General features: G+C 36.9%; 1 protein-coding gene across 14 annotated transcripts in view; it reads left to right on the forward strand.

Moving 5' to 3' along the window:
* PEAK1 (pseudopodium enriched atypical kinase 1) overlaps positions 1 to 25,817 on the forward strand; it is a 348,119-nt gene that overhangs the window by 198,077 nt on the left and 124,225 nt on the right. The window contains exon 1 of one of the 14 annotated variants that reach the window (XM_074328319.1): positions 14,253 to 14,376. The exons of the other annotated variants lie outside the window; for them this stretch is intronic. The gene's annotated coding sequence lies outside the window, so the exon portion shown is untranslated. Of the gene's footprint in view, positions 1 to 14,252; positions 14,377 to 25,817 lie in introns of those variants that run through there. 14 annotated transcript variants of the gene reach the window in all.

The following is a 25,817-nucleotide window of genomic DNA, read 5'->3' on the forward strand; positions in this document are numbered from 1 at the left end:
ACTCAAATTAGACAGACTGTAACCGTCTGATAAATCAGAGACTCATCAGTCCTTTTTTCAGCAAGATCAACAGGAGAAAAGAAGCAAAGAAGATACTGTGTTAGTAAAAATTATACAAGTAGTAACATTTTATTATCATTTGAACATTGAATTGTATCATTAATCTTTCCTGTATTATGGTATTAGCTAGGTGACACCAATTCTTTTCCTTCCTTTTTATTGTAGGATATAAGAATGTTAGATTGATAAGATTATAAAGTAGGAGAGTTTGGAATTAGAAACCAGATAGTGTTGCACTATATTGGTTTGAATTTATTTTTCTTTGGTTAGAGAGATTTTTGAAGTTAAAGTAGGAAAAAAATATGTACTGCCTATTTTTTAAGCATTTTGATTCAGATTTTCTTTTTTATTATGAGAGATGAAGAATAACCCTGACAAAAAATAAGAAAAGGACTTAAATTGGTTTAAGAGAGAATTCCCTTAAAGGGATTGAGTTTTGTCTCACAGACTGTCTTTATTGTTGTTATACACAAGTGCTTTATAAATGTAACAAATGTAAATAATAAATACTTTTTTTAAGCTTTTTTTTCATTAGTTTCAGGAGTACAAAACAATCTAATAGTTAGACATTTATCATTTATACTCCTCACAGTGACAACCCCCCTGCCCCCATCCACTACCCCTCTGACATCGCACACAACCATTACATTTCCACTGTCTCTATTCTTAATGCTGTACGCCGCTTCTTGTAAATATATATATATATATATATATATATATATATATATATATATATATATATATAATTATAGTTGACATTCATTATTGTTCAGCTTCAGCTTCAGGTGTACAGTGCAGTGATCAGGCATCTACATCATCCCTGAGGTGGTTTCCCTAATGAGACAAGTGTCCATCAGATACCCTACAGAATCTTTACAACATTATAGATTACATTCCCCAAACTGACTTTCGTAACCCCGTGGCAATCTTGTGGTTACTGACTGTGCTTTCTAATCCCCTCACCTTCCCCCTTCTCCCCTCCCCCCATCTAGCAACCCTAAGTTTTTCCTCTATGTCTCTGAGACTATTTCTGATTAGTTCATTCATTTATTCTTTTCTTTCGATTCCACATATAAGTGAGATCATATGGTATTTGTCTTTCTCTGTCTGACTTATTTCACTTAACATAATGTTCTCTAAGTCCATCCATATTGTTGCAAATGGTAAGATTTCATTCTTCTTTATGGCTGTGTAATACTCCATTGTAAATGTACCATAGTTTCTTAATCCAGTCATCTACCGATGGGCATTTCAGTTGTTTCCATGTCTTGGCTATTGTGTCTAGTGCTGCAATAAACATAGGGGTGCATAAATTTTTTTAAATTAGAGTTTTGGATTTCTCCGGATAGATACCTAGGAGTGGAATTGCTGGATCATAAGGTAGTTCCATTTTCATTTTTTTGAGATATCTCCATACTGTTTTCCGTAGTGGCTGCACCAATCTGCAATCCCACCAACAGAGCACAAGGGTTCCCTTTTCTCCACATCCACGCCAGCACTTGTTGTTTGTTGATTTATTGATGATAGCCGTCTTGACTGGGGTGAGGTGGTATCTCATTGTGATTTTTATTTGCATTTCTCTGATGGTTAGTGAGGTTGAGCATTTCTTCATATATCTGTTTGCCATCTGTATGTCTTTAGAAAAATGTCTCTTCATGTCCTCTATCCATTTTTTAATTGGGTTGTTTGTTTTTTTGTAGTTGAGTTGAGTGAGTTTTTAAGTTAATTTTGGATATTAACCCCTTATTAGATATATCATTGGCAAATATCTTCTGTCATTCAGTAGGATCCCTTTTTGTTTTATTGATAGTTCCTTTTGCTGTGGAAAAACTTTTTAGTTTGATGTAATCCCACATGTTTATTTTTACTCTTACTTCCCTTGCCCGAGGGGATATATCAGTAAAAATCTTACTCCAGGTAATGTCTGTAAAGTTTCTTCCTCTATTTTCTTCTACGAGTTTTATGGTTTCAGATCTTACATTTAAGTCTTTAATGCATTTTGAATTTATTCTTGTATATGGTGTAAGGAGGTGATCCAGCTTCATCTTTTTGCATGTGTCTGTCCAGGTTTCCCAGCACCATTTATTGAATAGACTGTCTTTACCCCACCGTACATTCTTGCTTTCATTGTCATAGATTAAATGGCCATATAGGCATGGATTTATTTCTGGACTCTCTATTCTGTTCCATTGATCTATGTGTCTGTTTTTATGCCAGTACCATGCTGTTTTGTTTACTTAGCCTTGTAGTATAATTTGATGTCAGGTATCGTTATACCTCCCACTTTGTTCTTATTTCTCAAGATTGCTGAGGCTATCCGGAGTCTTTTATGGTGCCATATAAATTTTAGGATTATATGTTCTATTTCTATGAAAAACGTCCTTGGTAGTTTGGTAGGAATTGCGGTGAATCTGTATATTGCCTTAGGCACTATGGACATTTTAACGATATAATAAATATGTTTTTTTAAAAATCTCTCAGGTGAGGCTGTTTTCTCTTTAAAAATAACTCATTGTCATCTGGTCAGATACTTTGAGCAGATTGTTTTTAACTATCTGGCGAAGCTACTGTTTTCAGTGACAAGAGGGATCCATCAGTAATTTCATGTTTTAGTTTACATAACAGGACAATGATCATAATTTTATTTTATCACCAGTCAATTACTTAATGGGTTTACTTAAGTATTCTCTCTACAGTCAAATGCATTGCCACTCTTCCCTCTAGTGTTAATAACTTTGGTAGTGGCTGGCTATGTGAGAGAAGGGGGGCATACTTACAAGGCCTTTCATCTGCACAAATGAATAAGTCCTTTCCTTTAACCGCCGCCTTAGAGACCACTATTGATATAGAAAACTGCGGTTTGTGGGGTAATATCCAGATTGCTTACTACTATATACAATCATAAGGAAAACCTTGAATTTGGGAGAAGACAGCTTTTGCTTATAAATGCACTTAATCCCTGCAGATCATATCTTGGCCCTTTGGCCCTGATCAGTCTAAGGCCATAAGGCCAAGCTCTGAATAGGGATGCGCTATTGTGTTTCTGTTTAGACTTGTATGTTAAGAATGAGTGGGTGAAAGGTGAGAGGTGAAACTGAGTTCTTCCCAGCTAGGATTGAAAGAATGGGATAATGACTTCACAGTTTGCTGCAAAAGTTCTCTTAGCAAGTGAAACAAAAGCTACTATTCACAATTTAGAGAATTAATCATATGATGGAAACACATGGAAATATCTTTTTTTTCCTGGAAGCATTGTTGGCTGTAGGATAATTTCTGCCTCTTTAGACTAGTTTTGAGCACCATTTAGTCAGCATTGGCTTAATTATAATTAAAATCATTGCTTCTCAAGCTTTCATAAACATACTAATTTTTTAAAACCAGACTGAGTCAGTCCGTCTGGAGTGGGGCCTGATGGTCTGCATTTCTGACAAGCTCACAGTTGATACCATTGCTGCTGGCTAGTGGACCATATTCTGAGTGGCAAACTCTTGTCTAGGAAAAAAAACATCCAGCCTAAGAGAAAGTTTGTAAAAGTTTATTTCAGCTAAACTGAGGACAATTGCTGGGAAGCAAAATCTCAATGGATTGAGAAAATACTCCAGAAAATGGCGGCTTTGCAACTTATTTTATACATTAGAGTCAAAGGAGAAGGGTTACATGAAATCCTTGGTGGTAGATTAAGGGGGTGGGAGAAAGCAAAGTGGGGAAATCTCTGGGCTTGGATAAAAGTAAATTGGAGAAACAGGTACTTCTTTTACATAGGTGGGTACAGGATAGCTAAGAGTTAGCATTTTACAGCACATAGAGATGGTAATTGGGACAAGGATAACAATGAGGGATTCTGTGCGAAAAGGGATGACTCTAACATTTCAAGGGTGTGTTATCTTAGATGCCAAAAGATAATAGACTGGCTCACTGAAGGTAAAGACTGACCTTTGTCAAGGAAACTACAGGCCAAGGATGTACTGTGTTTCCCCAAGAATAAGACCTAGGTAGAAAGCTCAAATGCGTCTTTTGGAGCAAAAAGTAATATAAGACCCAGTATTATATTATATTATATTACATTACATTACATTACATTACATTACATTACATTACATTATATTATATTATATTATATTATATTATATTATATTATTATATTAATTATATTAAATTATAAAGACCCTGTCTTATATTATAGTAAAATACGACTGGGTCTTATATTAATTTTTGCTCCGAAAGACGCATTAGAGCTAATGATCTGGCTAGGTCTTATTTTTGGGGAAACACGGTACTACAGGCCATGCTTTGTTTTTGTTAGGAATTTCTATGTTCAGACCACCCTATGTGGTTAATTTCAGTCTCTGAGTTTGTAGGGCCTGCCATGCTGGCTCCCCTGAACTCATCAGATTTAGTATATGGCCCTTTTTTGTCCACACTTACCCCGTTTGTCATAAATCAACCCAAAGGATGCATTGATGACCAACCTTTTGGTTGGATAGTGTGGTCCCACAGTGCTAGGAAGATTCCCAGAAATGTGTGTCAGCACTTGTCATGCTGAATTTTGGACCATTGGGGATGGGGCAAGACCATAACCTTGGATGGCAGTCAAGGCCAAATTTTTTTTTTTTTCCCAATATGGAAAGGCAGGTAAATGGGAGGCAGTCAGGTCTTATGGGTGTTCAGTAAGTAAAAAAACAAACCAAGAAAGACGTTGGGTCATTTCTAACCTATAAGCTATCATGATCCAAGTTGTGCTGTCTGTCTCACTTTTCTGTATTTTGCATCTAGTATAACATTTACTTACAGTGTAAGCGCAGACCGTGTGCTTCTTCACAGCCTAACCATGAGCTGGGTTCCCATTTACTGCTGTTGTTGTTGTTGTCGTCATTATTTTAACATGGCCTGTCTACTGTCCATTGGAAGCACTCACGTGGCATTCACTGTCAGTCTTATTTTGGCTGGTTGTACAACTGGGAACTGTAACGTTAAAGTCTAATAGGAGCCAAGGCTATAAGAATACAATGGTGTAAGTTACAATTACTACCTAAAAATTTCTAGAGGCCAGGAGGACAGTAAGAGTTTCATAAATAAATTTTTTGTGCCTCAGCAGCCATTGTAGAGGGCCATTTTTTAAAAAAATATGTCCACTTCAGCTTCTATCTGAGTTAATATAGTTAGTAGTTACTTTGTTGAGTTAGGGGGTAAGCATAATTGGGTTCTGATATTTATATATAAAATTTCTTTTTCAATATTCTTTTCACTAACCTACAACTTCACTTGTTCTTTTCAGTTTGCCTCCTTTTCCTCATTCAGAAATAATCAACTTACTAGGACAAAATACTTCCTTTTAACTTCTTTCAAAAATACACACACATCCCTTCTTTCTACAATAACTTTCCTTCTAAATTTCAAAACCATAAAAATAGTCTTGTTGATAATATAAAAGTTACATATATATATACCATATATACATATACATATATATACCATAAAAAATATATATTACACCATATATATATAGTGTAACTTACACCATATATGTATAACTTACATATATATATACCATAAAAATAGTATTGTTGATAATATAAAAGTTATTTTATACACCTTCAGCAATTATTTGCAGTTGGGCTATATATATGTGTGTGTGTATATGTGTATATGTGTATATGTGTGTATATATATATATATATATATATATATATATATATGTAAGTAAAAAAACAAACCAAAAAAGACATTGGGCCATTTCTAACCTATAAGCTATCATGATCCAAGTTGTGCTGTCTGTCTCACTTTTCTGTATTTTGCATCTATGTGTGTGTGTGTATATATATATATATATATATATATATATACACACACATACATATACACATATATATGCAGAGTTTAAGAAAAGCCTAAAGAACAAGTATAATTATCATTATGACTAATATAATTAGCAGGCAGGTAAAGACAAACAAATGATTATTTTAAGTTTAATATCAATTATGTAGGTATACTCGCCTTCGCAATGTCTTGGGATAGCTGTCTATCCATGATGTCGGCGGCTTCTCGTCCTTGAGGAGTCTTTGGTTTCCACTGATAAGTCCCATCCAACAAGGTTGGAGAATCTTTAACTGACGTCTTGTCCAGTGGACAAAATCTCCTGCTTGTGAGTCGTGGTCTTTGAAGTCTTCCTCTCCCAGCAGCACACTGATGTGAATCAGTTACTAATTTATTACTTTCATTAAGCTGGTTGATAAGACCTTGATAATAATGTAGAATGTCTCCTTTTAGAAAGGTTGGTTCACACGTCCCTTCGCATAGGGTGAGCAGTGACTAATGAAGAGAAAGCCTGTGTTTACCAAAAGAGTATATCTCAGGTTGAGAAGCACTATAAGGAGATTATAAGCTTCTGGCCAAGGGAGATGAAAAGCTTCTGAAAATTTACCTAGTTGAGTTTTAATTTACCATTTGTACCTTCCACCAATTCAGAGGACAGGAGTGATAAGCACAATGAAATACTGTAAAATAAGCCAAATATAACAAACAGGTTGTGTCATTGGCTCAGTGAAGTGAGTCCCTTGGTTACTATGTAACTCACAGGAAATGCCCCAATTGGGGATTATTATTATTATTATTGTTATTATTATTAACTTCCCTACCATTAAGGCTGTTGCTCCTGCAAGGGAATGTCTCAACCCATTGAGACAACATACAAATCATGATTAACACATATTTGTATCCTTGAGATGGTGGCATTTGGATAAAATCAATTACCTCAAATGGTCCTAAAGGAAATGGGAACTGTCCTTGGCGTCCATGGAGTGATTTTCCAGCATTACGTTGTAGACAGATGGAACCTCTGCTCTACACTTTATGAACATCTGCTTCTACACTAGGAGGTTTCCAATAATATTCTTTACTCCATGAAATCATCTTTCCAAGACCCCCATGTGTTAGCCCATGTACATGTTGAAGTGTAGGTAATGGAACCCCTATAGGTAAGATTAGTTCTAAGCTATATCTATTTAGGACAAAGGTTCCCCCTTTTTGTTGCTATATTTTCTTTTCTTCTCCTGCAGCTGTCCATTGGGACACTGAGGTTACTGTATATCCAGCTTGGTAATGTCTCTGTTTATCTCTCAGATAAGAGTCAGCATTATCAGTAAGTGTTTTCTGTAAACCATTCCTAAGAACAAGAAGGTGGTCAGTAAGCAAAAGACAGTTGTGGACGTCTTCATCCTGTAAAGAGGGTAACAAAGTTACTGGGTCAGACAGTTACATTGACTTAAAGTAGTATTAGGAGCAGAAAGCAAGAGTGCTTTATAAGAAACTGGTCAGCTGACAGAAGTGTTAAGTGTGATGAGAGTTCAGTAAGGATTCAACAGAATGAGTAACATAAAGGAGCGCCTATAACTGTCTCTTCTGTTTGCTTGTATAACATGACTGGGGCAGAGACGGCTGTCATGCAGGGAGAGAGCCCTCAACTACCCAGTTTAATTGTCTAGAGCTTCTTCAGCTTGTTTTCCTTCAGGGTTCCATTGATTGAATCAAACTGATCTGATTTTAATAAGATAAAGAAGCTGGGCCATTAATGAAAAATTTGTAACCTAATAGTGACAGCATCTAGTCAGACCCAGGAATCCTTGAAGCTGTTTGCTTTTCTTCCTGGAAGTGGAAAGGATATTATTCCTCCAAGTCTTTCACGGTTAATTAGTAGCCTATCTTTAGTTATTAAATAACCAAAGTATTTTACTTGGTGTAAACAGAATCAAAGCTTGTCCTTTGAGGCCCTATGTCCCTTAATGGCTAGCTATTGTAGTAAGTAAATTGTGTCCTCTTGGGAATCTAATATATTTTAGAGCATATAAGTAAATCATCCGCATATTGGATTAAAGTAGAATTTCTGGGAAATTCATCATCATTCAAATCAGCTTTTAGTATCTGAGAGAAATAGGTGAGACTCTCTGTATACCCCTGGGGCATTACTGTCCAACTAAACTCTGATCTTCCCAGGTGGAAAAGCAAAGAGATATTTCCTGTCCCTATTTTTTATTTTTTACAGTAATGCTGAAAAAGGCACTACATGAATCTATCATTGAAAAATATTGGCAATACATGCAAAAATAGTTGGTAATAGGGTATGTGGGTTTGGAACCACAGGATATCTGTATAGCTCTGAGATCCTGTGCAAATCTCTTTCCCATTGGGTTTCTTTACTGGAAGGATAGAAGAATTACAGGGACTCGTGCATGGAATTATAAGGCCCCCTTTTAAGGTAATCTTGTATAATGGACTAATTCCAACTAGTCCATTGGACCTCAAAGGATGTTGGCTAATATTAGGTAAAGGCAAAGTATTACCAATAGTTATTTTAATAGGAGTGGCTGACTTAATCTTGCCAATATCTGTACCAGAAAAAGCCTAAAGTTGTGTTGAAATATCCTGCAATAAACATTCAGACACTCTCAAGACTAGCTTCCTCTCATGTAGTTTCTTTTAAAACCATTATTTGTCCAATCTGATTCATTTAGTTCTGAATACATTTCACCTTCTGGGAGGATATGTGGGCATCATTGGTTAGACAGTCTTAACCTATTAGGTGAGTTTGGGCAGATTTGACTAGTAAAAATATATGTTGCCCCTTAACATTGCCTAGTTGGAAGGGAATAGGTTCTGATTTAAACAGACGTTGGTTGATTAGATGTCCTACCATTTGTACAGAAGCTTTTCTCCAAGGGAGAGGGCAACTTAATCAGGTAGTATTAACAGATAAAGTAGCCCAGGTATCCACACACAAGGGCCTTGTATTAGGTTGGTGCAAAAGTAATTGTCGTTTTTGCATTTATTTTCAACCTATTAAATCACAATTACTTTTGCACCAATGTAATAGTTCCCCCTTTTATGGTGATTTAAATTTCTCCTGAAGTGTTCCTAGGAAGGGGAAATACCTTCTCATAGTCCCTAGAGCAGCCCTATGCTTGCTTCTGTTCCTTTTCTTTTTCTAAATCCCATTTCAGTTTTCTACAATCCTTAAGGTGACTGATGTTCTACAATAAAAGCAAATTTCTCTACAGTCTTTTTCTAGCAAACCTTATTTAATAATCCTATTGCTTTGCTCTCAGAAACTGGTAGGTGCACTAATTGCAATAGGTCAGAATAGGCACAATCGTATCTTCTAACAGTTAATTCAAATTCCGTTGTGGGTCCCGGAGAGGTTCGAAGAATCTTTAGTAGATGCCTTAGCTCTATTTGTATACAATTGCTGCTTCTCCTCTGCCTGAGACAGGCTTTTCTCTAAAGGGAGTTGCCAGAATTTCTGGTTTTTTGTTTTTTTTTTAATTTATTGGGGTGACAATTGTTAGTAAAATTGCATAGATTTCAGGTGTACAATTCTGTAATACATCATCTATAAATCCCATTGTGTGTTCACCACCCAGAGTCAGTTCTCCTTCCATCACCATATATTTGATCCCCCTTACCCTCATCTCCCACCCCCCACCCCCCTTACCCTCTGGTAACCACTAAACTATTGTCTGTGTCTGTGAGTTTCTGTTTCTCATTTGTTTGTCTTGTTCTTTTGTTGTTTTTAACCTAGTCTATCCTGGTCTGGTTTTCTATTGAGTGTCCCCTAGGTCAGTAGGGAGCTGCATAGAGGCCTAAAGAAGAGAGAGAGAAAGAAGAAAAGAGAGTAAATCCAGACAAATAAACCACACAGTGGGGCAGTTGGAGAAGAAGGGAAAAGGGGGTGTTGGCATTGAGCAGCTTCGGAAACCTTTAGTTCAGAGACAGGCTCTTAAACTTTCTTACTAACTTCCTGGAGAGAAGAACGTCTCTGTGTACCATTCCAGAGGCTTCTTCCTATTTGCCAATTGAAGTAAGCCTCCTATTTTGTTCAGTTTGATTTTTAAGACAGCTTTTTCTAATTGTGCACACAAAAAATTCAATGCTATAAGAGCTCCATTTGGCCATCTTAAGTTGATATCACTTCTAGATAAATCTTTCCATGTCTGTAAGTACTTGCAAGACTCCTAGGAACTGTACATCTGCAGGAGCATTAACGGGCGGGGGTCTGGGAACTTGTCGGCCTTGGAGGCACCATTTCCCATGTTAATTTTTAGTTTTCTGAGATCTGCAGAGTCTGAACAAATATATAGAAATATTGTATAGTGGGTTGAAGTCTGATGGATGGAGCTCCAATGGGCTGTCACCTCTCGAGTCACTTCAACCCTCTTATGTGACTTGGTTTCTCTCCCTGGCTGTCTAGTACAACCATGAGGACTCAGTGCTAGGTAACCAGCCTTTATGTGCACGTCCCGGGACAATTCAAATATTTAATTACAGTTGTGTTGGAATTCCCTATGGGGCCACTGCACGTTTTGAGGAGTCCCCTCAAACACCTCTGCAGAGATTCTTAGTCACCTAAGAATACCCGAAATTCAGGCTGGAGGGAGTAAATACCCCTTATCTTTGGAGTTGAACAAGTTCAGACTCTCATTTATCCAGTAAAAGGTTTTGTTCAGACTGACAGTAAGCAATTCCAATTGAAAAGCCAAAATTAACAACCAGCCACCCATTTTTTCTCCTGTCCTTTAGTCATCTCAACTCATTTCCTTAACCTGGGTTATCTCTACCCTTAACCTTTAAGGCCACCTCGAGGATTTAAAAAAGGAAAAAAAAAAAAAACAGCTCAAATAAAGTCAGGGCCTCCTACCTTAAACGGGGGGATCCAGAATTCCAAGGAAAAATCACCCAAGTTCACCCGATGAGAAGCAGGGAGCCGGTGGGGCACAATGGGCCCCTGCTCGTACCTGGCACCAAATATTGGTCTGCAGGGTGGTCCTGGGTGGGCTTTTGGAATCCTGCCAACTATGCCAAGTAATGTCAACGAGAAAACACCCAGTCTAAGAGAAAACTTATGAGAGTTTATTTGAGCCAAAGTGGTAACAGTTGCCAGGAAGCAAAATCTCAACAGACTGAGAAAAAGTTCCAGAAAAGTGGCGATTTGCAGCTTATTTTATACATTAGAATCAGAGGATGAGGGTTACATGAAATCCAGTGGTGGTAGATTAAGGGGCTGGGAGAAAGTAAAGCAGGGAAATCTCTGGGATTGGAGAAAAGTAAATTGGAGAGACAGATACTTCTTTTACATTGGTGGGCACAGGATAGTTAATAGCATTTTACAGCACAGAGAGGTGGTATTTGGGGAACAAGATAACAATGAGGGATTTTATAGTTTCCTGCTCTGGTGTGGGATGGGCTGTGCCCTGAGGGGTCTGGAAGAAGGTTGACTCTGACATTCCAAGGATATATTATCTTAGATGCAAAAAGACAACAGACAGGCTCATTTAAGGTGAAGATTGACCTTTGTCAAGGAAGCTACAGGCCAAGGATGTGACTACCTGCCATGACTCACTTTTAGTTAGGAATTTTATGTTCACACCATCCTGTGTGGTTAATTTCAGTCTCTGAATTTGTAGGGCCTGCCATGCAGGCCTCCCCTGAGCTCGTCAGCTTTAGTATGTGGCCTTTTTTTTCATCTACAGTCTACTTGGTCTCATTACCTGTAGCTCCTCCTGTGTTTGCCTTTCTGCCTATAAAATTAGCTGTTTGCCCTTTATTTTGACACTTCCAACTATTGTATCATGCTTATTTATTCTATAACAAAGAACATTGTATGGGAAGACATGCACCTTTATTAGTGGAAGCTCAATGCTTTGTATCGGGATCATAGTGGTATGTCCCAGAGAAGTTTTTCATTGTTCTGCTTGCAAAAAAGTTGAATCACTGAGATCAGTTGACTAACAGAGGTCTTCCCATTTAATTATGGTTATATGGAAGAAGCATGCATTTTGGAGTAGGACCTGGACTGCATGACCTTGGTCAGGGTACTTACTTTCTTTTCATTATTCTGTAAAATAAAAGTACTTACCTTCATTTGGTCATTGGGCTAGTTAGTGATTAGCAAGAATGCCTATGAAGCACCTGGTACAGTTACCTACTGTGTAATAGGCGTTTAGTAATTAATAGTAAATATCCCAGTCACTGAATGGGATGAAACAAATGTTACAATCTATTTAATTTCTTAACATCAGGCATTTTATTACCAATGTAGCTAGCTAACAAGAAGAAAAAAGTTTGGATTGTTTTCTATGAAAGAAAATTGAAGGTTAAAATGACCGTGTTTCCCCGAAAATAAGACCTACCCCAAAAATAAGCCCCAGTTAAGATATCAGCCAGACAGATGCATTTAATACATTATGACCATGTTCCAGAAGAAGATGACATGACTGTATTTGAGTAAGTGTAGATTGTTGTACATGAAAATAATAAGACATCCTCTGAAAATAAGCACTAATAGAGCAAAGATTAATATAAGACCCAATCTTATTTTAGGGGAAACACGGTATGTTTTTAAAACTTTTACTTCATATATTTTAAAAAATTATTCGTTTGATTTCGTTGGGTGACGGAGTCAAATAACTTTTTTGGATGACCATTAGAATCCCTGTGATTCACAACAGAGATTAAATTTTAGATTCTTAACCTTATTTTGAATAAGGGAATTAATTCCTTTCTATCCTGACTTTATCTGGATTTTTGAGGTCAAGATATGCCCAAAGGGTGGCATTCCAAGGAGTCTTTTGTTTCCTTTTTCTCACTGTAGTATGGAGGAGACTCATCAGGAACTACACAGCTGGCACCTTGAGGAGCGTGACATAAAAGTGGCATCGCCTGCCAAGCATCAAGAAGCCAGTACTGTTCAGTTACTAATCTTTGCAGACAGAGCTTGTGATTTAGCCCAGAATGACTGTGGCTTACCACACAAGTGTTTTTTTGTGCTTCCCCAGTCCCTCACAAAACCTCATGCCTTCTGAAACACAAGCATATAGGAAGTACTGGATTTTACATTCCCCTTCCTCATTTACATGAGCTGATTTCCTTACCTGGGGCATGAAATGTTTGCCCAGTTGGGTGCTTCATACCAGAGATTCTTTCCACCAGCACATGCAGTCCAGGAGAGCCTGTTAGCTCTGTTATGTCACCAGGACTCTAGTTGATGAGGCATTCATCTGTAAGAAAAGACTCTCTCAGCACCCCTTGGCTAGCATTATAGCTTCTCACTGTCATTTGTCCCACTTCAAAGCTAACTGAAACCAGCAAGCCTATGTTTCAAAATATCTGTGCATGTCACCAACCATCTGGTTGCTCACAAATGATGAAGACATTTTGTATAAACCTGGTTGACTAGCCTTTCACATCCAGAGAATAAACCTTGCCTAGGACACATGTAGTCTTACTTTAGGATTGGTCTGCAACAGAGGGTGGTAATTTGGGTGCCCAAATTCATAAAAGTTTGATGTAATCCCTCGTAGGTGACTGACTGTGTGATAGAGTTCAGACGCATTTGGCAGTAACAGCGGAAGGTTTCTGTGGAACTGTCTGGGCTAGAATAGCTAGAGTACATTGCATGTGGGTAAGGGCAGAGGTGGCTGGTGTTTAGTAACATTATGTAATTTTTCTTCTAATTAAGAAAGTAATAAATGTTAAATGAAATATGCTCGTCGAAGATTTGGAGCATATACATTTTCATTTAACATTTTGTTATTTATGAGTCTCAATCTCTTATTGGGTTTTATGTGCATTGTTTTTAGCAGTACGAGGAGTACTCTGTATGTGGTTTTTATAATTTTTAAACCTAGTTATATTTTATGAACATTTTTCAATTTCATTAGCTAACCATCTCCATTTCAATAACTATAATATTCTGTCATATTGCTGTACTGTCTTAATTTATTAATCACCTATTATGGGACACTTAGGTTGTCTCATTTCCTTCTTATAAATAGTACTGTACTGATACTGAACATCCTGTAAAAAAATTATTTGTGCATATGGATTAATCACTGAGCATAGCATTGTTTTCCTTTAAGATAAATTCTTAGACGTTAAGTACAAGAGCAAAAGCCATGTAAATTTTTAATGTACTTTGTTTTTATTTTTGTTTCTTTTTATGTTTTATATGTGAGGTGCGATCAAAAAATATGGTGAATGTTTAAATTTTAAAAATTAATACAGTTCTAGAAGTCCTCTTTCATGAGTATCTTTACTTCATACTCCATCATGACAATGTTCCTTGTCACACATTGCTTCTGGTACACGGCAATTTCTGTCAAATGAAAACATTACAGTGTTTCCTCATCCACCTTATTCACCAGATCTGGCACCATGTGACTTCTGCCTCTTCCCTAAAATCAAAATAATTCAGGACATCGAGGCTCTCACAATAGCACAACTAAAGACACTCCCGAAAGAGGACTTCCAGAACTGCTTCAGAAAGTGGTAAGAATGATGGGATGAGTGTGTTCGAAGCGAGTGGTAGTATTTTGAGGGGGATTAATGGCAATGTGTCTTTTACTATAATAAATTTTCTTTTTTTAATGTAAACATTCACCATATTTTTTATCACACCTCACATGCCTTATCGCCCTTAAGAAAACTTGTACTTTTTTTGTACTCTCCTTAGTGGTGTGTAGAGTACCCCACAGCCTAACCAATAGCTAGGCATGGACATTTTTTCCCAGATGATTAACTGGTTTTACGATGTTGTTTTCATTTGAATTTCGGTGAATTTAGTGAAGTAGCATATCGGCAACACCATAATTATTTTTGCTGATATGCCTCAGGTAAATTTCTTATATATCCATCAACTCTGTCATACATTAACAAAAGGGAAGTATTCCCTATTTAAGTAACATACTTTAGGTGGTAATAAGCAACAGAATTTAAACTTTTTAAAGACATTACATTTGTTCTGCTACATTGAAGCTTCTGAATAGACATCATAATAGCAACAAATCTCAATGCATATTATATTTTTCTTGATCACCTCTCTAAAACCAAACAGATTTTACCAAAATCTTGGTTATCTGTTATCAGAATTTCTCATGAAGAATTTCAACTGTCTTCCTTTTCACTAAAGAGCACTACTTTTACCCTTTTTCCTATTAGTTAATCTTGGCCATTTTTTCTCTCTCTCCCCCTTTTGAAAAATAAAGGTCCCAGTTGTATTTTGCTTTTATTATGCTTAAATTGCTAACATCTGTAAATATGTTTATTATTTTTGTGGAAGAGGGAGGATATGTTGATGTCTACATCCTTTTCTCAATCTATAAGAAAAAAGTTTGTACATAAGTCAAAAAGAAAATTGACAATTATAGTAACATTAAAGTATTGCTTATTAATAAATGAATTTTGGTATATATTACTATAGTAGATCCACTGATTTCAGTCTTAATTAGTTAATGGGGGTAAAGTACTCTGAAGATGAATAGTACTTTTTAAATGCTATGTATTGTTTTAGTTGGATTTTTTTTCCTTGTGGTAATGATAGCTTGAAAGTCATTTTAGTTTTTTCAGTATTTCAATCAAAAAGAGGTTTAGTACTTTTCCAGTCCAGACTCTTTGCATATAAGTGTATTGATGAGATGGTAGTATGGATAGTCCTATAATTATGCTTGCTTTAATGGAGCTGTACACCCTGCTGGGAAGTAGGTTTGGGAAATAAGGGGAGTTTTAATTTCAGATACATAACCTGATTAAAGGATACCTACTGCATGGTATCTCAAACCACAGCAGATATAACTACAGTCTGTAATTATCTGTCAGTCACCAGATGAACCAGGATCATATGTCTAAAGAAATAATTTTACATTGATTTTCTTTTACAACAGTCCTCACTATTAAATAAATAATGAAAAGGTATACTCCCTGCCTAATAACAGTAAAATGTAACCTTTTTGTGATAATTCAGATTATTGAAGAATTGCTAAGTCATCTCACTTTCATTCCTTCCTTTCTATCCCCTCTGCCACTAGCCTGGTCACTTCCCACCTGCACTACTGCTACCTTACTAGTCTCCCTACCTCCAGTCATTCTCCATGTTGTGATTCCTTTTAAATAGTACAGACAGATTAATCTTAATTTAATATACAGACATGATTGTATCATCCTTCGGCTTAAAATATGTATTTCATTGGCCATTCTCTTAGGTCTTCTTGGCATTCAACAATTTACATGATTTAATCCTAATTTAACATTACACAACATTATTTCTCATCTCATTGAGTCTCACAGTTTATATGCATTCTTACCTTCGTACCTTTCCTCAAACAGCCCAGTATGCGCTACACTTTTTCTCCATGCTACCCTCAGACATAATCCACATACACTTGGAGGCGGGAGACAAGGATCTATCTGATTAAGTCCCATTCATCCAGGGAATAAGTGCAGTCTGTGCAGAGTGACGTGGGTGGCAATGGTGCAGACATGAAAAAACCTGTACTCTTTCTGGTCTAGTGAACCAGAAAAGAGAAACTGGGAATGCTGAAGAGACTGGCTTGCAAAGGAAAGAACCAGACAGAAGAGCCCCAGATTTTTGTCTGCCTACATCTCTACTAACCATACCTGTCCAGAATAGACTCAGACTCGCCCAGCTAAAAAGATGTGCTGCACAAGAAAAGAAAAGAAAAGTTTGCAGTTAGAAACTCGTCCCACAAAATTATCTAATAAAACGAAAGAAACAATACTCACTAGAGAAAAATAACAGAGTCCAGCGTCTCCACAACTCAGGATACAGTCAAAAATTACTGAATGTATAAGGAACCAAGAAAATTGAACACATTCTCAATTGAAAAGATAATCTATTGATTCCAATTTCAAGATGAGTCAGGCATTGGAATTAACATATAAGGGATATAAAACAGCTATTATAATTCTTGTCAGTTAAGTAAAACAAAACATTTTCAATGCATAAAAATCTTAGCAGAGAAATAGTCTTGGCAGATAAATAGAAACAAAAGACCAAATGTTCTAGAACTGAAAAGTACTATTTCTGCAGTGAAAAATTCACTGGATGGACTTAACAGCTGAGTGGACAAGAGTAATTGATCTCAAACAGATCAATACTAATTAAGACAAAAACAGAAAAAAGGAAGATTGGGGGGAAATGAACAAAGCCTCAAACAAAGATCTGATACATGGCATTTAATAGTTGTCTTCTCCTCAGAAACCACACAAAGAGAGTAGCATATCATTTTTAAAGTACTGAAAGAAAATAGACTGTCAATCTAGAATTCTATACCCACCAAAAATATTGCTCAAAACTGAAAGCTGTAACTGCTGTAATGATTTTGCAATATACACAAATACAAATCATTATATTGTACACCTGAAACTACTATAATGTCAATTATACATCAACTTTAAAAAAGAATGAAGGCAAAATACGTATTTAGATAAAAGAAAACAGAGACTTTGTTACCAAGGAACTTGCACTATAAGAAATGCTAAAGGAAGTTCTTTAGGCTGAAGATAATGAACATCAGACGTTCTAAACATCTGGGCATACATAAAAGAGTTCCTTGTTTCTTTTCCTTTTTCCCCTTAATGTCTTTTTATACTGTGTAATTATTGAAAACTAAAATTACATTATCTTATGGGGCTTATGATGTATGTTTGGGGACATATGGGCCTATATGATTGCAAACATTTTATATGTGAAATAGTTCATTATTAACTATAAATGAACTGTGAAAACTTAGGATATATATCGTAACCCCTAGGGACAACTATTATAAAAATAATACAAAATATAGTAGCTCAAAATCTAACAGAACAATTAAACTGGAATTCAACAAGAACACATAACAAACAAATATGTTTGTATACAATAGCAGTGCTTCAAAATACATGAAGCAAAAATTGACAGAATATAGGCCAAACTAGACAATTTCACAATCATAGTTGATTTTAACACCATCCTTTCATCAATTGATGGAACTAGACAAAAAAATCCCACAAACCCATAGGTTATCTGAAGAGCACTGTCAGCCATCTAGCCTTAATTGTCATCGATAGAAAATTATACCAAACAATGGCAGAATAGACATTCTTGTCGAGTACATATGGTATGTTTACCAAAATAAACTACCACCTCTGCCAAAAAACAAATCTCATATTCAGAAAGATTGGAACCGTACAGTTTGTTCTCTGGCCACAATGAAATTAACTTAAAAATCAACAATAAGATTATGAGAAAAACACTTTAAAATGAGCATTGAGTCAAAGAAGAAATTACAAAAGGAATTTGAAAATATTTTAAACTGATACTAAAAATACCATATACTGACATTTAATGGATGCAGCCAAAGTGGTATCTAGAGGGAAATGCCTACGTTACACAAGAATAGATGCCTCAAATAGATGATCTAATTGACAAGCAGATTCTAAAATTTATGTTGAAAGGCAGTGGGACTTGAACAGCTGAAACAATGTTGCAAAAAAGAATGAAGTTGGAAGACTCACACTATTTAATTTCAGCACTTACAGCCCACAATAATCAAGACAGTGTGGTACAGTATAGAGAGAAATAGATCAATGGAAAAGGCAGTTTGATATTGACAAACGAATAGACACATAGATCAATGGAACATTATAGAGAGTACAAAGATATGTGATCACACATATATGTGTGACACATATATGATAAACTGATTTTTAAAATAAAAATGCCAATTTAATTCAATGTAGAAGAGATAGTCTTTTCAACAAATAGAGTTGAAACAAGTGAACATCTGTATGGGCTGAAATGAACCTTAACCTTATTTCAAAGTATACATAAATTTTGACTCAAAAAAACAAAAACAAAAACACCCTCCTAAATGTAAAAGTTAAAGCTACTAAACTTCTAGAAGAAACCATAGATAATTTTTGTAACATGGGTCAGGCAAATATTTCTTAAAAACAATGTCAGAAGCACAAACTGAAAGAAAATATTAATAAAATGTACTTTATCAGAATTAGAAACTTGCTTTGTGTAAGGCACTTTAGAGAACAAAAAGCAAGCCAAAGGCAAGCTTTGTAAAGAACATTTACCACATATATACCTAATAAAGGGCTTGTATCCAGAATACATAAATAACTTTTATAATTCAAAAAGACAAACAACTCAATTTTAAAATGAACAAATGATTTGAACAGACACCTCACAGTACATGAATGGTCAATAAGCATGGATAGATGCTCAACATCACTTGTTAGCTCACAAATGCAAGTTTAAAAACGAAAAAGCCAAGTGTTGACACAGTTGTAGAGCACCTGGAATAATCAAGACATTGCCAGTGCGAATGCAAATTTGTATATCTGCTTTGAAAAGGAGTATGGCAGTGCTCACCATTCAACCTAGCAGTTCCGCTTAATGAAAACACATGCCCACCCAGAAATGTGTCCAAATGTTTATAACAGCATTATTCATAATAACCAAAAACTGTTGTGTGAGACTAAACAAATTGTAGTATATCCAGTTCAAGGAATCCTACTAACAATAAAAACAGACATATAGTATATTGCACAGAACAACATGGATGAATCTCAAAAACTTTATGCTGAGACAAGTCAAACATAAATACTATATACTCTATGATTCCATTCATATGAAATTATAGAAAATGAATAGCTAACATGACTGAAAGCAAGTTGTTGGGACCAGGAATTGGGGGAAAGGATCAAGTAAAAAGGGGCATAAGGGAACTTTTTTTAAAAAATTTTTTCCTCACCTAGTTTTTTATTTTATTTTATTATTATTATATTTTTTAAAGAGGGCACAGCTTACAGTGGCCCATGTGGGGATCCAACCGGCAACCTTGGTGTTATCAGCACCACGTTCTAACCAACTGAGCTGACCGGCCGCCCATAAGGGAACTTTTTTGAGTGAGGGAATAGTCTGTATTCTCTTCATTGTTGTAGTGGTTACCCAATTATATACAATTAACAAATGTCATTCAACTCGACATTGCAAACTGGTGGATTTTCTTGATGTAAGTATTAAAAAAGAAGGAAAAATAAATCTATCCTTTTAGCCCAGTTTATGCCACCTATTTATAAAACCTTACTTTATTCTTCTATTGAATGTCATTTCTCTAAAAATCTGGAAACCTGGAGTACTACTTGTCATTTTGTGTTTTGTCATTTTATTTGTATATTTTAACTCCCCTACTATGCTAATATCTTTGGAGACAAGGACCATTTCTAATTTTATCTTGGATCCCCCAGAGTCTGATTTTTGCATATTTATTTACTTTTTTTCTCAAAACAGTGTATGTCACATCATTCCATTTAATGAAAGGTTCCACTTAATTGGATTTCAGTCTTTTCTGACTACAAATGTGCTGCTTTGGAAATACATTCAGCATAGGCAATTGCGATCTCTTAACAATTTTCTTTAACAAAAGAATTACATTTTATTCCCCCACGATTTGAAGCTTATGTGTTTCCTTAAAAAGTTTCTCATTGCTGATAACTAGGAAAAATGATTTTTGCTAACAAACTCCAGGAGATATTACATGGATCCTTATAAAAGGGATGTTGTTTATAATAAACAACTCACATAACGCAGTCTGGGGTTTTGCAAAAGAGCTAGAAATGTTTTCTGATGAGATGTTTTTCATAACTTTTTTTAAAGAGAAGACCAGATGTATAACACTTATTCTATTTTGTAATAACTTTTTTCAACTACAGTTGACATATGAGGTGTGATTCAAACAATACAGTGAATGTTTAAATTTTCTAAAAAATGATTATGCTCAAAGACACATTGCCATTAATCCCCTTCAAAGTATTCCTCCTCACTTCAAACACACTTATCCCATTGTTCTTGCTACTTTCTGAAACAGTTCTGGAAGTCCTCTTTCTTGAGTGTCTTTAGTTGCCCTGTCATGGCTACCTCGATGTCCTGAATCATTTTGACTTTGGGGAAGAGCCAGAAGTCTCACGGTGCCAAATCCAGTGAATAAGGTGAATGAGGACACACCGTAATGTTTTTATTTGATAGAAATTGCCATATACCAGTTGTGATGTGTGACACGGAGCATTGTCACAATGGAGGATGATTTATGGCACACTTTAAAACACACCTTCTCTCAACCATAGCTCACACCTGACTGACTGCACCAAACAAGTTGAAACTTATCACACACTGTTACTAAGTTTCAACGCACCGCTTCCCTTATTGAAGATCCCCGACTTTCCGTTGCGTGGCGCTTGGCAGCAGCATTCAGCGTATTTTCTGATCACAACATGAAAGTTTCGTGTCACATATCACTCCTGGTAGAGCAATTTCGGTCAAAAATATTATGGTGTGTCCTCATCCACGGTATTAACTGGATCTGGCACCCTGTGACTTCTGGCTCTTTCCCAAAGTCAAAATGACCATGAAAGGAAAACATTTTGAATTGATTCAGGACATCATGGCAGCCACGACAGCACAACTAAAGATACTCATGAAAGAGGACTTCCAGAACTGCTTCAGAAAGTGGCAAGAATGATGGGGTAAGTGTGTTCGAAGCCAGGCAGAGTATTTTGAGGGGAATTAATAGCGATGCGTATTTTACTGTAATAAACTTTTGTATTTAAACATTCACTGTATTTAATAATCACACCTCATACAGTGTTATATTAGTTTCAAGTTTACAACATAGTATTTATACATTTATATAACTTATGAAGTGATCACCCCAATAAATCTAGTACCTGCCTGACACTATACATAGTTATTACAATATTACTGACTACATTCCTTGCTATATTTTATATCCCCGTGACTATTTTGTAACTACTAATTTGTACTTCTTAAAACCTTCCAACTTTTCACCCACTCCCCCAACCACCTTCCCATCTGGCAACCATCGAAATAGTCTGTATCTATGAGTTTGTTTCTGTTTCATCTGTTTATTTTGGTTCATCTGTTTCATTTGTTTATTCTGGTTCATTTGTTTATTTTGTTCTATAGATTCCACATGTAAGTGAAATCATATAGCATTTGACTTACCCCACTCAGCATAATACCCTCTAGGTCCATCCATGTTGTTGCAGATGGCAAGATTTCATTGTTTTTTATGGCTGAGTATTGTGTATATGTACCACCTCCTCTTTTTCCATTTTTTCCATAAACGGACACCCAGGCTGCCTCCACATCTTGGCCATTGTAAACAATGCTGCAATGAGCAGATGGATGCACACATCCCCTCGATGTAGCGTTTTGGGTTTCTTCAGATAAATACCCAGAAGTGGGATTGCTGGGTCCTTCTTTATTTCTTGCTGTAGCCTTTTTGTGTGTGTGTGATTATCTTTTTTTATTATTAAAGTTTATTGGGGTGACAATTGTTAGTAAAGTTACATAGATTTCAGGTATACAATTCTGTATTACATCCTCTATAAATCACATTGTGTGTTCACCACGCAGAGTCAGTTCTCCTTCCATCACCATATATTTGATCCCCTTTACCCTCATCTACCATCCTGCTCCCCCTAACTCTCTGTATAGCCTTTCTTTTAAAGTCCACTTTCTTTGTTTCCATTTTCATGAAATTCTTTTTCCCTCTACTTTCAGTCTCTGTGTGACTTTCAACCTGAAGTGAGTCTCTTGTAGGAAGCCTATGTAAGAGTTTTGTTTTCTTATCCATTCAGCTACCCTATCTTTTGATTGGAGCATTTAATCCATTTACATTGAAAGTAATTGTTACTTTCATCCAGTCATTTTGGCATCCACACATGATCCTAGTCTGAATGAATTGTATTATTGGTCAGACAATCATATTTTCTAATTTTAAGATTCTTTCTGCATTTATTAGCTGGCCATCTCCTGTAGAGGAGAGGTTTCACCCTTCCCCTGCCTTCCCTGCTTTCCTTTCTTGACCATCACTATGGATTCATGAGTTTCTTTTTTTGCCCCAAGTTTTACAACTCATTACCATCTTTTCTTTTTGTAAAGTGAAAAATGGCATTTGTTGTGATCTTCAAGCAAACTCAAATGTGAACAATTTTAAATCTAAGCTTCCTCCTTTGTCCTTCTGATTTGTCCAAATAATTTTGAAACATTTCTTCTATTTCTGACAACAGCATAATCTAGACTCTTCTTATACTTTCCCTACCCATCCTCAGACTTAGAATTGGCAATTTTTCAAAGAAGACTGGTTCATTTTAGTGGGATAACACATTTCATCAATAAGATTCTTTTACTTTTTTTGTGCTATTGACTTCTTCACTACAGTGTTTGTGCTATGAATAAATAGTATCTTGAAAATTAAAAAAAAAAAAGAAAGTAATTGTTGATAGATATATAGTTATTGCCATGTTATTATTCATATAGTTGATCCTTTTCTTCTTGTTCTTCTCTTTCTTCTCCTTCTCCTTCTTCTCCTTCTCCTTGTCCTCCTTCTCCTTCTTCTCTTTCTCCTTCTTCTTCTCCTCCTCCTCTTCCTCCTCTTCCTCTTCCTCCTCCTTTTTAAAGTAGTCCCTCTAACATTTCTTGTATACTGGTTTAGTGGTGATGAATTCCTTTAGCTTTTTCCTGTCTGGGAAGCTCTTTATCTGTCCTTTGATTCTAAATGATAATTTAGCTTGGTAGAGTAGTCTTGGTTGTAGGTTCTTGCTTTTCATCACTTTGATTATTTCATTCCAGTCCCTCTGGCCTGCAAAGTTTCTGTTGAGAAATCAGCTGACAGTCTTATGGGAGCTCCCTTGTAGGCAACTAACTGCTTTTCTCTTGCTGCTTTTAAGATTCTCTCTTTGTCTTTAAACTTTTGCATTTTAATTACGATGTGTCTGGTGTGGGCCTCTTTGAATTCATCTTGTTTGGGACTGTCTGAGTTTCCTGGATTTGTATATGTATTCTCTTTGCCAGGTTAGGGAAGTTTTCCGTCATTATTTCTTCAAATAGGTTTTCAGTTCCTTGCTATCTCTCTTCTCCTTCTGTTACCCCTGTAATGCAAATGTTGGTATGCTTGATGTTGTTCTAGAGGCCTCTTGAAGTATCCTCGTTTGGGGGGGATTTTTTTTTTCTGTTCTGATTGGGTGTTTTCTGCTACCTTATCTTTTAAATCGCTAATTCAATCCTCTGTGTCATCTAATCTGCCGTTGATTCTCTCTAATGTAGTCTTCATTTCAGTTATTGTATTATTCATTTCTGACTGGTTCATTTTGTGTTTTCTATCTCCATTTTTATGTTTCTTGTCTCTTTGTTGAAGTTGGTCCTGAGATCACTGAGCATCTTTTTAACCAGTGTTTGGAATTTTGCATTTATTATATTTCATGTCTCCACTTTGTTTAGTTCTTTTTCTGGAGCTTTGTTTTGTTCTTTCATTTTGGACGTGTTTGTCTCCTCATTTTGGCTGCTTCCCTGTGTTTGTTTCTTTGTGTGCTCCCCTGTGTATGTTTTGGTGTGTCCCGGGCTGCTTCCCTGTGTTTGTTTCTATGTGTCACAGCGTTAGGTAGTGGATGTGCTATGAGGCCCAATGGCACACTGTGTCTGATCAACTGAGCTGGGTGTTGCAGGTGTGTTTCTCCTGTTGTAATTGAGCCTTGGTTACTGCTTTTTTCTTAGCAGGAAGGATTGACTCTTAGGCTGATTGGTTGTGAAGACTGGTCGTGACTGCAGTGGAGGAGCTGTTGTGCAGAGCAGGATTTGCTTTAGTAGGGCTCTGATGACTGCCTCATATGCCCTTTGTGTGTGATGACTTATGCCCTCAGAGGTGACTGGGTGGTGCTCAGGCTTCGTCTCAAACCATTCACCAGGTAGTGCCAGCCCTGGGGCCTCCTGGCATGAACCACAAAGCAATCCACAGATGGCCACCACCTGCGCTGGCTTGGAGGTGCCTCAAGGGGGCAAGTGCTGAACTGAGGCCAGGTGCCACTAGTGCCAGGCTTGGGGCTGCTCAGCAAAGGTATGGGGCTTACCAGGGCAGATGCTGCTTGTTTAGGTTTTGTGAACCTTTGAAACATTTTATGAAATTCCACAGCATGAGCCAAGACTGGCTGTTCGTATGGAAAAGCAGCTTGGGTGCGCCTACAATTTGGGTGGGGCGGGGTCTCAGATAATTACTAGGGAGGGGCGACCGGTGTTAGCCAGGTTGATGGAGACTCAGGTTTGGCGGCCCCCTGTGTCTTCACTCTGGGAGTAGGGAGGACTCAACAAAGAAACAATGGCTTCCACCAGCACTTCTCTCTGGGAAAAAGCTGTCCCTCTTGCCCTCTTTCTGAAACCAGACAATTCACGTCCTCTCCATATGTCCCTGGTACCTTTCAATCTGCTGCCCCAGTGCTGAATCTCAGAGCAAGTGAGTCTGTCAGCAAGTAAGTCTGTGTGTAGGCCCTTTAGGTGGAGCACCTGGGACTCTTGCCACCCTTTGTCTCACTCAGCTCCAATCTACACTGTTTTTCACAACTAGAAGTTGTGGGAACTCCTCTCCCTAGCACTGGAATCCTGGGCTGGGGAGCCTGGTGTGGGGCTGGGGCCCCTCACTTCTTGGGGAATACCTCCGCAGCCAAGATACCCCTCCCAAATTTTTAACCACCATACCTGGGTGTGGGGCCAGCCCATTCTGCATCTCTGACCAGTCTCGAGTTGGCTTCTTCTGTATGTCCATCGTTGTAGTGCTTCTGTTCAGCTAGACTTCAGGGGAATCTCGATGGTTGTTTTGTAGTTTAGTTGTAATTTTGATGTGGTTGTGAGAGGGGACAAGCACAGCGTTACCTACACCGCCATATTGATTAAAATTGCCAGATGCATGACATTTTTATCTGAATTCATTGATAAACCTTTTCATAGGACTTTTGGGATAACATTGTCCTGGATTTCTGCTTATTGATGAGGTACATACAAGTATAGAGTTTAACATATAGCTAAAATATCCTTTGTTTGGCCTTTGTCAAATAGTAGCAAGCAGGTT

This window comes from Rhinolophus sinicus, linkage group LG03, assembly GCF_036562045.2.
Source record: "Rhinolophus sinicus isolate RSC01 linkage group LG03, ASM3656204v1, whole genome shotgun sequence".
Lineage (NCBI taxonomy): Eukaryota > Metazoa > Chordata > Mammalia > Chiroptera > Rhinolophidae > Rhinolophus > Rhinolophus sinicus.